This window comes from Armigeres subalbatus, chromosome 2 (assembly GCF_024139115.2).
Source record: "Armigeres subalbatus isolate Guangzhou_Male chromosome 2, GZ_Asu_2, whole genome shotgun sequence".
NCBI classification, from domain to species: Eukaryota; Metazoa; Arthropoda; class Insecta; order Diptera; family Culicidae; genus Armigeres; species Armigeres subalbatus.
Genome location: NC_085140.1, coordinates 194,747,862 through 194,763,380, shown reverse-complemented (window position 1 = coordinate 194,763,380; position 15,519 = coordinate 194,747,862). Strand labels below are relative to the sequence as shown.

Genomic DNA, 15,519 nt, shown 5'->3' with positions numbered 1-15,519 from the left:
CCGAACTCCAACCGAGACGACGGTTCCGGTCTGTCATCTCACAAAAACTGAAAAAGGATGAGGAGAAAGAGAGTAAAGTTATCTAATTTCAATTAAAACGGATGGTATGCAATATGTGTATGCATAAGATGAAAACAGCCACCGGAAAATGGCTTACCCAGTGAAATTCCTCTACCTAGGAGGATAGCACCATAGTAGCTTCACTATAGTCTGGCAAAGACAACTTTGATCAAGTCGCATTTAGCAAGACATTGGACCAGACGACCACCATGTTAAAGGCTCCAAGTTATGTAAGTTTTCAAATATACATTTCATGAATTGATTTTAATAAACACAACACAATCATTACTTTTTGTAGCTATTTCACAAGCTTTTCGTGTACTTTCTCTATTAAGTTTTATAACCGAATAGCATTTTTTTAAATTTATTTATTTGGATCCAACATGCTTTACATCTTCTCATGAGTCTTGCAGAATTGAAGTAAAAGAAAGCAATATAATACCCCTCTGAGTCGACGTTTTGATTCTTTCCGCCCGGCTGTAGTAAAGTGTCTATAGGTACCACTCGACATCACAGGCTGACTGACACTCAACCCCACAAAGTTTATTGTTAATAAAGAGGAGAACAGTGCATAACGCACCCACGGGGCAAAATGGCTTCACGCATATAATCTTTTGTAGGACTTTTTTGAATAAACATTATCATTACAATTCAATACTAGTTACCGTCGTGCGGGGCTTCTTATGACAAATCGGGGACTACTTTGGACATTTTGAAACAAGAATTGTAACGTAAATTACTAACAAATCGCCATTATTACCATTTGGGTATCTTGTTGATAGTTGGATGCTAACTTTCTGTTTTAAATTTGGTATTATTTTTGCTTAATTTTTTCAGAAAATCCAAAATCCAAAATAGCCCCGGAAGTCAAAAGTGAGCTGCAATGGAAAAAAGGAGGCAAAATCCTTTCATTTTCGCTTAAATTTACCGATTTGCGAATTATTCACCTTAACCGTAAGATTGTAGTTCAATCCATTAAGGAGCGATTCCACGGACAAGTGGAAAAATTGTCCAGTTTTTATTTTTTTGTATTTTTTGATTTGCATGAAACCTTGCATACAAGTTTTTGGGGAAGAAAAACGCCGTTTTGCATACTTGGTTCGCCATTTTGAATCTAGCCTTACTTAAGAGAAGGGCCTATGAAAAATGCACATGATATCTTCAAAAAAATGTAAAGTACACTGGGGGAAGTGGAAAAGGAAAAATCGATAGTGCATGTTTGAATTAGTGTAAAACCAGTTTAAATGATCTAAATGCGTTCTTTCAAAATGGGCTACCAAAACAGTCAATTTTGCACCAACTGTGCGGTAATTCATACCATTTTGGTCGCTTGAAATTTATGGAATTAGATTTTAAAATTAGGAGTTGTTTTTCCACTTACCCTAGTGGGATGGGGTAAGTGGAAAACCCATGTTACCTTGACCTTCCATAGTGATGAGTAGTTACATATAACTAAAATCAATACGATAATTGCTCTGAGTATCTTCTGTGGAATAATTTCATCATCTTAACGGAATAGATCCTCAAGGAATTCTAGGGGAGGGCTGGTTCTGCCTTCTCGAACACTAAGTGTAGGTAAAATCTATATGTTCGCCCCAAAGATGAATTTTTTAAAGGAAAAATGGTACTTACAGGGTTATAAACTAATCAACTTATTTTAACGAATTGAGATGATGTCTGTTTGTGCGTACAAAATTATCAGCTATTCTTAAGCTCTTGTCTTAAACCAATTTGTTCGCAAAAAAATTGCATTCAACGGTGAAACTTGTTATGAATAAAAATTAATGTGAATTATGCAATATATTTACCTATCAGTGCTATTTTTAACTTTCTTATATATTTTTTTTCATATGTAAAACATGTGAAAGGCAACAATACCGATAGGTGGATTAATCAGGTATTTTCTCATTTATATTAGTTCAAAAACCACTGGAATCACAATGATAACAAAGAAGGAACATATAAAGATTCGCAGCTATCAAAATAAACCCTGGAGGGAAGAAAAAGAAATTGCGTAATTAGAACATTATCCACTTCCCCCGCAGTGTTTGATATCTGGGTTAAGTGTAAAATCTTTGAATTATTTGCTTTCTTGGTACAAACCACTACCAATTGAATGGGATTAGTTTAATTGTATTGTAACGGCCACCTGTGATATAAATTCACTTGAAAAAAGGACAATTGGTACAAATAAGAATTGATTTTATGAATGCAAAAATCAACTTTTCGCGAAACCTAAAATTACAGTTCAAGTGTAAACCGTGTTAGTGTATGTATTACATATACAAATTTCAACATAGTATTAGTGTGAGCATCAAAGTATATTCTTGCATAACGTTATGATGTGGTAAAAACTGTAAAGTATGTACAATTCCAATTTTTTGAGTCGCTTTTTACACTTACCCCCTTTTTCCACTTCCCCCAGTGTACCTTATCTCGAAAACGATTTGTCCGATCGGTTTGGTGTCTTCGGCGAAGTTTTAGACAATTCTTGGTGCTATATGGAGAAAATATGCATGGTAAAAAAAAAAGTTTGGTTTTTGTGTTTTGAACTAAAATAAGGTACCCCGGGGCAAGTGGGACCTAAAAAAACGCTAGTTCAGCAAAATCGCTAAAGTATACTTAGAAAACAGGGTATTTCAGGACATTAACCATGGATATATCATTATATGCTTCCATTGTTGAAGTGTAGACGTGTTGTAAGCCGTGTTGTTTGGTTTTTGTGTTTTGAACTAAAATAAGGTACCCCGGGGCAAGTGGGACCTAAAAAAACGCTAGTTCAGCAAAATCGCTAAAGTATACTTAGAAAACAGGGTATTTCAGGACATTAACCATGGATACATCATTATATGCTTCCATTGTTGAAGTGTAGACGTGTTGTAAGCCGTGTTGTTTGGTTTTTGTGTTTTGAACTAAAATAAGGTACCCCGGGGCAAGTGGGACCTAAAAAAACGCTAGTTCAGCAAAATCGCTAAAGTATACTTAGAAAACAGGGTATTTCAGGACATTAACCATGGATATATCATTATATGCTTCCATTGTTGAAGTGTAGACGTGTTGTAAGCCGTTGATTCAGTTACAAAAATATTGGTAGTGACTTAAATGAGTTTATCTGTGGGACCCATTTACCCCTTCAAACGGGGCAAGTGGGACCTATTCTGCTCTATACTATCGAACGAAACTAATTTGAAGAATGTAGATATAATGTTCATGTAATTTCAGGCGGTGTTGTAAATTTGTAATAGAACGAAATGGCCAATTTATGTCTTAAGCACTTTATTTATCTGAAAATCTGTTAATCTGATGCGAAGTTTAAAAATAACCAAACACAAGACAAAACCTGTTGATCTATTGTAGAATAGGTAGATTGTTTGCACTGTGAACGAAAAATTTTGCATAGTTATAACAATTGCTCTTTTACATGAGGGAGATAATTTTTAGAAAGTAAAATACACAATCTGTACACTACTTCTTAACAACTAAACCAACGATATCAACTGCATTTGATTCAGATCCATATGATATATGAGTGTCGAAGTTATTTTTCACTAGACAACAATCTAAAAACAGGTGAAATGGCTCTATCCAAAATGTTGTTCAAATATGTCCCACTTGCCCCATGTATGTTAAAAATCAAGGGAAAGTGAAAATTACACATTTTGGCTTTAATCAAAACTTTTAAATCGTTTTTGAAGTCACACAATTATTTAATTGCTCAAAATATTCACTTTCCATATCAATGATGAATTTAGAAACGACTTTTTTTGGAAATCCATTGAATTAAATTAAAAGTAATAGATTTTGCCGATAGTTTAAAGTCATGATTAAACAATACCATTAGTATGGTGCCGCAAATGGTTTTGATTCCCAATTTGTTTGTGTCAGGCGAATTCGTTGATAATTCTAATTCATCTCTCTAGAACATTGTTATCGTTAAAAACGTTCACCGATTAATCGGCAGCCATAGTACCCACTTACCCCGTATTTTCACTTGCCCCGGGTTACCTTATAGATTTTCCCCTAAAAGTTACATGTCAAAAAAATTTTAAATGTCCTTATGTTATAGCTGACTGAAAATTCTATCTAGTGCACAATGGGTTGTTCTGGAGAAAAATAGGTTACAATGAAAAAAATTTTTTTTAATTAACGATTTTCAAAAAAGCTATTAAGAAAAGTCAAAAAAGTTTGTCCCCTAATTTTATGAAAGTACATCAAATTTGCAAGCAAAAAGTACTTCGGTAACATTTTTCTAAGATGCACCGTTTAGAAGATATTACTGATTTATTATTGATCTTTTTTGATAACTTAATAAGTTTTGGCCCTTTTCGACTGTAGAGTAGAGTGGGGCAAGAGTACGCACTTAGTTTTCAATCGATCATGTGGCTCTTATGAAGCAAGCTTCCGCATATCAAATCAGTGTCGATGATTCATATACTCTTCCTTTATGTTACCCAGTGGAAAACATATTGAAATTATTGAGATTCGTTTTAGTAGAACCCTTATTGCAAGACAAGTGAAAAACGCACTCTTACCCCACCGGTGGGGTAAAAGTGCGCATCGGGTGGGGTAAGAGTACGCATTTATTCAATCATGTGCTTTAAGTATATATTAACATAAATAAGAGTTAATAACATTTAATTGATGTTTAATGAGCATATATTAAGGAATGTTTAAAGATTACGCAACTCTTAAAGGGAGAGGGGGTCTTAAAAATGTGCACTTTCATACGAAAAACCATTGTTTTTTATTTATACAAAAAACTACAGAGGTAAAAATATTTATATCAGGTTTCGCGTGGCGTATTCAAAGGCATTTTCCTTAAAGAAAGTCTACCAATCACGTAACGTAAAATTTGGCTATTTCATCACGCCTATAACCCCCCCCCCTATCTTACACTATTTGTATGAATCCTCTAAAAATTATATGGATCGTCACACAACTCACAACCCCACCCAGCTAAACGTTGCGTAATTTATGAATGTTTCTTTTGATTAAATTAAATTATCATTTAAATGAGATTGTGTTTTCGTACTATGTTTGGGTGTACAACAAGTCCTAATACAATTTCATTATTTCGCTTCAGTGCTTTGTTCGCTAAGTCCTAACACCGAATTACTTCAACTTATCCTAAAAACTTGTGATAATTTCGAATTCTGTCCCTTTTTTCTTAGTTGTGGATCTTTACGCTTTGGAAGAAGTCTTATTTCGGCCGAAGATACGGGTTTGACATCATAACTTGAAGATTCATATGCGTACTCTTGCCCCACCGGTTCCTGCGTACTTTTACCCCACAGTCCCAAAAATTATTCAAGTAATGGTTTTGACTTCTTGGAAAACCAACCGGATTGGTGTTCTGTACCATAAAGTACTCTATACAATAGGTTATCGAAATGGTATAATGTTCACCTGATTGAACGTATATATGGTAATGAAATACTAGTTGCGGAAATCCAATTATTTTTAGCAAAATGACCAAAAAGTTATCTAACTCCATATCTCCCTTGTTGTTTATTCAAATCATTTACAATTACACATGATAATAGTTGGCCAGAATACCTGTCAAATTGATGCAGTGCTGCTAGTTTATCTTTTTTCATTACTTCAAAAAATTGAAAACGTACTCTTACCCCACGCGCACTCTTGCCCCACTCTACTCTACTCCGTGTTTCTCCAGTTTCAAAAGTATTTTTTTCGGAAAGATTGGAAAATTTTGAGTTAAAATGACACTGACAGCTTAAAGATTTAAGTGAAGTTCTCTGCCTTAAAAGTATTTTGAAAAACAAGCTACAAAATCCCACTATCAGGAACAATGATTTCTTCCAGTGATTTTTGGTGTATTGTGTTGAAAATGTGCATTCAACTCTAACAGTTAACAGTTAACGCCTAACAGTTTAATCCATTTAAACTGGATGTGTTTATACTGTGCATGTTTTCTCTCTATTGCCGAACATCGCCACAGACATCAAACCGATGAGACAACCCGATTTCGAGATACACCTTTTTGAGAACTGCAAATGCAAGTTCCTCAATTAGCAAGATTCAAAAGAGCGAATTAAGCTTATTTTTCAGGATGGTGATTGTGCGCAATAAAAAATAACATTATATGTTGATAAGAAAATTATTTTGAGCTTTTTAGTGGAATGTTTTCACCTGTCATAAGACGAGTTTAAAACAATCCCATTGAATTCCACCACTTGATGGTATCCTGACAGATACGTATTTCGACCTCGACCTCGACTTGAAGTCGAGTCAAGTACGAGACACTGAAGACGGCCTTACTGTTGAGGTCGAAATACGTATCTGTCAGGATACAATTAAGTGGTGGAATTCAATGGGATTGTTTAAACTCATCTTATGACAGATTATATGTTGGATATCATCAGTTTATTTTTATTCCTGTATTTGTATCAAATTATTGGTTACATAATTTTCTTTAAAATATCGAATATTTTGGCATCATTGTCAGGACAGTTTGAATAAAGTTTTGCCTTTATTGTATTTTCTGATAGAGGAAGAAATGAGTGGAATTTTTGAGTTCCTTGAATTGTTTTTGCATTATTATATTGATTATTTAGCTGCAAAGACATATTTTCGTATTCTTCTGTAGTAGAATAACAAAATGACAACTTTGTAAGTTCTTCTTCTTTTCGTTTGTTTGCCCAATTAAACAACTCTCTTGCAGTCTTTATCGGGTGTTCGCGTTCTTTGGCTAAACTTGCTCTGGTAGCCATGCGTTTTATCGTACCTCCAATAGCATCGCATGGACCTTTTCTGTGCGATGTTGCGAAGAAATGCCATTCAGCATTAATACCAAACTTTGACTTAAATTTACAAAGGCTAGAAAAGTTTTTTCGGTTATTATACTGTGAAGCAGCACCATCTGACATAAAATAATTTTTTTTATGTTTTTATTTTGATCAATTTGTAAAAGATTTTTCATTTTATCAATAAACAAAGTTCTTCAGAAATTATAATGAAGCTAAAATGTTTAATTTGCATATTTTCAGTATAATATATTACGAAACGATGGATTGTGGCCGGATGCACGTTCCAATGGTATGATTGAACTTCATCCTGCAAAACGAAGCTGTAATTTTCAGAAAAGTCACAAATAGCTAAAAATTCACCATCTTGCAAGTTTTGTTTTGTAGTTTTCAAAAAAATTGGATTGTTCGGTTTATACAAAATCATGCGGAATCAAACTTTCTAATTTTGAGCTGAAAATGGAACAAACTCATCGGTTTGCTTTACAATAGAAATCATAGAATGCTGGGTAAAGACCATGCTTACCATCACCAACTGTACGTAGTACAGCTAACTGGTATCTAATTACCTGTATCTAATACTTGTTAGCAGGGTAGAAATATTTCACAGTCAATGCAGTGAAAAACATGGATCTCAGTATAATCTGCAGTCGCCTTCCTCGCCGCCGTGGTGAGTGCGACTGGGTGCAGCCGAAAAATCATTTCCAACACCGTCCATTCAATTTCGCATTCAGCCACTCACAAGTCGCTCTGACATGCTGCTCAGTTCGCGCCTTATGCTATATCCGCACTACGATTGAATAACATGTTATTCGCGCTTTGGTGTTATTCGGCCAATAACATGTTTTTCGAAGGTAATATTCCCATACATTTCTGACAGCCGAATAACACCTTTGAATAACATGTTATTGCGAATAACATGATACAACTGATCGAATTTGCTGCTCGACTGAAGGCCGAAGGCCCTGCGCATGTTTTCTTGCATTCAAGTGGTTGGTCATTTCACGTGTCCAATTGGATTATACGGCAATGTCATTTTTGATTTCCTATTCGTTTTCTATCGGATTATTCAATCAGCTGTGTAGAACAACGGAGCTGAAAATTGGCAATGTATACTTCATGATGGACTGTCGCATTTAATATTTAATATTTAATGTTTAATATTTAATATTCAACATTAATATTAAATATTTAATACTCAAAATTTAATATTTATAAATATTTAATATAAAATATTGAAAATTAAATATTTAATTTTAAATATTAAAAATTGAATATTAAATATTAAATTTGAAATTCTAAATATTAAATATTAAATACTAAATATTAAGTATCAAATTTGAAGTATTAAATATTAAATATTAAATATTGAATATTAAATATTAAATGTGTAATTAATATTGAATGTTAAATAATTAATATTAAATATGTAATTAATATTAAATGTTAAATAATTAATATTAAATATTAAATATTTAATATAAAATATTGAAAATTAAATATTAAATACTAAATATTAAATATTAAATTTTAAATACTAAATATTCAATATTAAATATTAAATGTTCATTCGCTCAACATTTTATGATCTGTAAATTTAATACAACAAAAGCTGTTGACAAATGTCTCAATTCAAATAAAAATATTTACAGGATTGGATGAAAAAAATACATGTAAACATTTTTTAGAATTCCATTTTGATAAAATAAATTAAAATACACATACATGTGGATCACAACTACATATCTTCTAACTAAGGGGCCGTACACTAATTACGTAAGCATTTTTTCTGGGTTTTTCAATCCCCCCTGCCCCCATGTAAGATTTTTCCAAGATAAATCATTTTATATTTATATGGAGCGTAAGAAAATAGCAGACCATCCCTCCCCCCATAAAGGCTACCTTACACCTCGGCAAAATTTTCCGCCGGATTTTGAACCCCGTGCATTTTAAATGGGGCCGGGATTTTGATTTTCCGTGTCCGAATTCCAAAAACATCGCATATGCAAAAATGCATGGGGGAAAAAGCCGTGGACCAAATTCCCGAGGTGTGAGGCTATATACCTTAAGCGCTTACGTAATTAGTGTACGACCCCTACACAAAACATCTTCTATCAATCAATAAGCTGTATGTTTAACAGAAACCTTTTCTCAACTTACTTCAAACACGTTATACATCAATTTTTAAAATCGGTATTACTTGGGAAACTTTCATAAATAATTTTAAAATTCATAAAAAATAAAGCTAGATTAAAAGTGAATTGAATCCATAGTCAATAAAAACAAGAATAGATTTTCAGGTTGCTTACATTTTATTTGAACCGTCTAATTCATATTAACTTGAATATATTTAGCCCTTAAGCTATCTGCCTTCAACTGAATGCGTAGGACTGCGAATCCAGAGTTAACAAGTTTGATTTTCGGTTAAGTCTAGTATGTTTTCGGGTGGAAAACAATCTCGATTGCTTGGGCATAATGTATCCATTGTACTTGCCAAACAGGACATACACTTATGCAATGGCGGGCATAGAAAAGCTTTCAAATTTTAACTGAGAAAATGGTGAAGGATACCAAGTTGAAAAGCGCGCCAGGTTCCACTTGGAATGTAGACCCGTAGAAGAAGAAAAAGAAGAAGAAGAAGTGAATGCGTTTGAATATCTTTATTTCGTTTGAATCATTTTACTCTAGTATCTATTTTAGTTAGTAGTACTCCACGATCCCTTCCTAGCGAAACACAACAACGTAGTTCCGTGCCTGGCCTCGTTCACCTAAGTTGAGATATAAATGGAATGTGATGAATGGTTTTAGCTGATTTTGGCAACTAATACCATCTCCTCTGATGATGATTACGTGCGATATCATCCTGCGTTGTTTAATTGTTATTTTATTATAAAAATTGGAAGTTACTTCGTACATCCTCTTGTGGGTGAAACGACGGTGGTTAAAACCAATTATAATACTATCACTACCGGCAACTTGTGGTTTTCCGATTGGTGACCTTTTGAGCAAAACTGGATCTACAAAATAGGTGCAGAATAATCCGATCAACGATACAACCAAATAGGGGAGGACAACCAACACTGATGACACTTCCCATTGTGTCCAAGGACTAGACGCATCTAAATACATAAAATTATTATCGTCAGTAACATTATTTCGAAAATTTCAAAAATATATTGCATAATAAACTGTTTCGGACTTACCCCAGTAAAAAGCCGTCGGTCGCTCCAAACGATAGCACTGAATATTTTTGGAATTTCCACCGTAGTTCTCGAGTTAGTTCGGGTTCCAGGAATCCTGTTTTCTCGCGCTGAAGTTGTTCCATAATTCCATTGTCACACTGTTTTGGCGATACAATTTTGTTTAACTTGAATTCACGTTGGCTCGTCTTGCAGCTGCTAAACATTGTATTATTTCCAGGCATTGCAAACCATCCCATCATTCGATCTTTTGAGCAAAGATACTGATGAAATGATGGGATATCGATCTTAGTTATCTATCCGCTCAGTAAACAAAGTGCAATGTTCGTCATGGAGAAACATTTTTTCACAGCTTTTGTTGTAGCAACACCTTCGCAACGCGAAGAAACCCCGAACTGCGCTGGCTATCCGGATCATCATCAAACGCTCAAATGATAATATCTTTTCAGAGTGCTCTTTGATTTGGGATAATATCTTTGCAGAAGCAAAGATAATATCCTGTGCTCAGATGATATTGCAATGCCTGATTATTTCTGATCCATCTTGACCTTCCCAGCTCCGTTGATGCTTTCTGCCTGTGTAATATTTATGGAATCCTCGACTTCACATCCCGTTCACCGGTGACGAAACCTAAGACAAACAATACACACTATTTTATATAGAAAGCAACCTCAGTAAATAAGCTAATGAAATTACCTACTTGTAACCATAGTTCCTAGCCGATTTCCGAAGGAAAAATGAGCAAAATAAAATTTAAACGAAGCACACAAATACTTCTGGCTTTTTAGCGCACACTAATCTTTATCAGTTTCATCCCATACTGAACTCACGCCTTTGGAGTTTGGTCCGCTTCTTGCAATTACGAAGAAAATAGCAAATTAATAATTCTCATTACCGCTGAACAGTTCTTTAATCGCAAACAGATTAATTGTTTAATAATAATTGAATTCTAATTTGAAGAATCTCGCTACATATTTGTAAACAAACAACAAACTGCTCGAAAAAATTTGGCGCTTGACACATGCTGTCAGCTGTCAAATAGTATTACCTAAAATGCTAGTGCGAACGGTTTTGTTATTCAGAAGTAACACCTTCGAATAACATGTTATTCAGCTGTAATCTGAACAAGGCATTACCGTATGACTGTGAGTGGCCCATTTAAACGCGTGGTGAATTTTTTCAATTTGCTGGGTGAATGTGTACATTTTGCTGTGGTAAATTTCATCTTCGCGGCGCAGTGGGTGATGTGAGTTCTGTTGTTTACTTTTCTGCCTCTCCGGGAATGTGAGGTTGATTTCAAAGCAGGAAGAAAATAAAAAAATGAAATAAAAAAACATCACCTTCATCCAGTGCTGCCGAATATTTACAACCCTGCTTGTTAGCACGTTTTCAGCACAACGTACCAAAAATCACTTGAAGAAATCATTGTTCCTGATAGTGGGATTTTGTAACTTGTTTTTCAAAATACTTTTAAGGCAGAGAATTTCACTCGAATCTTTAAGCACACACAGAGTACATTCGAAAAGGGCCAAAACTTATTAAGTTATCAAAAAATCAATATTAAATCAGTAATATTTTCTAAACGGTGCATCTTAGAAAAATGTTACCGAACTACTTTTTGCTTGAAAATTTGATGTACTTTCATAAAATTAGGATGACAAACTTTTTTGACTTTTCTCAATAGCTTTTTTGAAAATTGTTATTTAAATTTTTTTTTTTCGTTGTATCCTATTTTTCTCCAGAACAACCCATTGTGCACTAGATAGCATTTTCAGTCAGCTATAACATAAGGATAATTAAAAAATTATTGACATGTAACTTTTAGGGGAAAATCTATATTTTAGTTCAAAACACAAAAACCAAACATTTTTTTTGCCGTGCATATTTTCTCCATATAGCACCAACAATTGTCTAAAACTTCGCCGAAGACACCAAACCGATCGGACAAATAGTTTTCGAGATACAATTTTTTGAAGATATCATGTGCATTTTTCATAGGCCCTTCTCATAAGTAAGCCTAGATTCAAAATGGCGAACCAAGTATGCAAAACGGGGTTTTTCTTCTCAAAAAACTTGAATGCAAGGTTTCATTCAAATAAAAAAATATGAAAATTACTCGTTGCTGAAATGATATGCAACCGCTCTAAGACAAAACAAACAACCATGCGTTCACCATTATTTTACATGTAATTGAGTCATTTCATACCACCATTCGGGCATTTTACCCCAGGCCCATTTTTAAAACTTATTTTGAATGCGTAAGAAAGACATAAAATAACCTTGTTGTTGAATAGGAAATCATGGTGAAATATAGCTAGTTTTGTAAAAATTGCATCTACACATTGAAATTGTTTGATACTTTTGTTTATATTGGTGAAAACATCAAAATAGCTTAATTGGTGCATTTTGTTCTATTCTCCCCTACATTCAGGAGCGGTCTAGTCATATTTTGTACTGGAAATGTGAACCGAGCCCTAGGAGTAACGTTAATGCTGCTAATGAGTGATGTTTAGGCGGTATACAGGGCGAGTAATGGACTTGGTTGCAACTAATAAAATAATTATAATGTGATGGAATTGCGTATATTAAAAACCCAGATTATTCCTCGTGGTGGTAGTGGTGCCTCATCGTTCATAAAATAGGGAAAAAAGTTTACAAGTAGGGTAATTCGCCAAATGTTGAACGGCTAATTTCTTCGCCTATTGTTGAACGCACGTGCATTTCTTATGGGAGTTCAACAATAAGCGACAAAATTTGCCGTTCAACATTTGGCGGTTTCCCCTAATGTTTATTCTGTAAGACTTTTCTTCTACGATCTACTCAATGTCAGTATTTTGACAAGCTTTTCAACTGATATACAGTCGCGATTCGCTGGTTGGGCCACGACCTCGTCCCAACTAACGAATTCAGTTTTTTAGTTGGGTCAACTGACAGCATTTGAACACGTGTATTTCGACTTGAACATCACAAATGATGTCCAGTGACGCCCAATCCCGTTTCCCGTGTTTACATTGAATTTTGACGTACGGTTGCTTTTTAGTTGGGCCATGGCCCAACCAGCGGAGGCCCAACTAAAAAGTGACCCAAGTATTAAGATCCCAACCAGCGAATCCCGACTGTAACCAACATTAAACTTCATTTGGATATATCTAACTGGCGTTTTGAAACAGATTTTCCGATCGTGATTGTAATGATTGATTTGCTTATCGGCTTTATCGGTCAGTCCTACTCAAAGTGGGTGGAGAATGGGTCGTCGCTCTCACCGGCCGGATAGCAAAATCTTTCTCTCATATTTTAGTCTTTTTGCCCTTCGGATACATTCAATCTATTCTACAAGCATTCTAAGTACTTGAAACAGTGATACATTCTCACCCCCATTTGACCCATTGTCACCCCTGACGACGGTCCTTTTGAGAATTCCTTCGAGAAATCTCTAGTAATTTCTTGTGAAATTTCTTTGAAAACTCCTCCGGAAATTCCTTCGGAATAATACCTGCAAGAATTATGACAGTATTATTACATTGATTTACTACAGGAATTTACAAAGGCCTTTTGGGATGGTTCAGGAAAGAATCCCTGGAGGTGTATTCGAATGAGCTCCTGGGAAAATTTTATAAATTATTCCTGGAGGAGTTCTCGAAAGAATATCTGTACGATTTTCTGGAGAAATTTTAGAAGAAATTCTTGGAGTAATTTCAAAATGTATTTCCAATAAATTCTAGGAAGAATTTCCAAAGAACAACCTGAATAGTTTTGCGAAAAGAATTTCTTAACGAATTTCTGAAGGCATTGTTTAATAAATTTCCTGAATAATTATCATAGAAATCCTCGAAAATAATTCAAATGGAATTTTCAAATTAAATTTTTAGATTTCTGCAGGAACTCATACGGAAATTACTTCAGAAGCTCCTGCTAAAATATCTGAAGGGATACCTTCGGAAATTCTTCTAGGAAATTCCTTTAAAAATCCGGACAGTAGTGAGATAAAATACTGTTTTTTAATCTGGAATTAAGACTTCATGACAAAAAGAAAAACCCAAAAATATCGTGATTGCAGTCGATCCATTATCATACTTCTTCGGATATTCTCAAGAATTCCTTAAGTGGGCGAGTGATTGCATCATCATTTCCTCCCCCTTCCCTACATTGACTTGCATTCTGACGTGGCAGGCGCCAGTATGACCTAACAAATGAGATCACCAGTACTTGTACATTGAAGATGTGTGCTAGTCCCAAGCAAACATCTGTTGGTTCCCTGTGCAAGAACAGCTGATCTGGTCATAATGGAGTAGCAACTACGAGCAGTCAATCAAGCTCAAGCTCAAGCTCAAGCTATTCTCAAGAATTCCTTAAGAATTTACTTCAGGCGTCGCTTCGGAAAAAATCTTCAATATTCACCAAGGTAATATTTATGATATGATATGAATTTATCCAAAAGTTTGTTCGAAAAGTCCTCCACATATTTTTTCACAAAAAAATACCCCCAGGAATTAATTCGGTTGGTCATCAAGAAGTTCTTTCAGGTATAAAAGATCAAAAGATCCTCCAGGAATGCCATCGTAAATTTCTCTAATTAATACATTTGAGATTCCTCCAGAATTTCATTACTAAAATCCTCAAGTAGTTTCTTCAAAAATCCTCCGCGAAAATAAATCTAGAATTACCTCCAGAAATTCCTTTAGAAATACTTTCAAATATTTCTTTAAAAAAATATCTAAAAAATCTATTGGAAACTTCTCCGGATTTTTTTCCGGATTTCTTTCAGCAAATTTTCAGAGATTCAGAAATTTTTCCAGGTGTTCCATTCTTTCGGCTCTTTTTTAGGAATTTCCAAACGAACTTCTTAATGAATTTCCTAAGGAACTCCCAAAGGAATTTCCAAAATTCTTGAATTTCTCTGTACATTCCTCCAATTCCTCCATTCTTTCGGCGATTCCTGCAGGGGTTCTTTCGGCATCAGTGGAGAGCACTCAACGGCTGCAGGTGTTCATCACCAGATGCCTGCGGTATATAATTCGGGCCTGATGGCATCACAACTGGATCTCATACATCGAACTCCAGCGTCGTTGTCACCAGAGGCCGATAGCAACAGACAATCAGGATCGGATTTCTTTTGGAGATGCCTTCCAAAAAAAATTCCTATAGGGAAACACAACAAAATCCATAAGGAATAATTGCGTTTTGAAAACGTTTTCGAAATATCCTTAACGAATTATTTAAAGAATTTCTTGCTCAGAATTCCTACGGAAAATTCTTGGGCAATAACTACGGAAGTTGTATCAGGGAAACCTTCAGAAATTCCCTTAAGGAAAATTCCTTTAGAGATTTTTTTTTTAAAGAAATGACTTCAGCAATTACTTCAGGAATTTCTCAAAAAATTCATCCAGCAAATTCGTTAGAACATCATCCAGGAATTCTTTCGATTTTTTTAGGAATTCCTTCGGAAATTCCTCCGGAAATTTGGATACTCCTTTGAAAAATGTTCGGAAATCAGT

At 34.7% G+C, this 15,519-nt stretch overlaps 1 protein-coding gene and 1 long non-coding RNA gene across 4 annotated transcripts in view; one reads left to right on the top strand and one right to left on the bottom strand.

Moving 5' to 3' along the window:
* LOC134215691 (uncharacterized) overlaps positions 1-15,519 on the top strand; it is a 350,826-nt gene that overhangs the window by 260,589 nt on the left and 74,718 nt on the right. The window lies entirely within an intron of this gene.
* On the bottom strand, positions 9,799-11,151 carry LOC134215688 (uncharacterized). 3 transcript variants are annotated; one of them, XR_009980272.1, is made up of 3 exons: positions 10,721-11,151; positions 10,028-10,654; positions 9,799-9,943 (listed from the first exon to the last, which is right to left on the bottom strand). It is a non-coding gene; the product is annotated as an uncharacterized LOC134215688 (long non-coding RNA). The 3 variants fall into 3 exon arrangements; XR_009980274.1 differs by having other exon boundaries at positions 10,028-10,673; positions 10,725-11,151; XR_009980273.1 differs by having other exon boundaries at positions 10,725-11,151.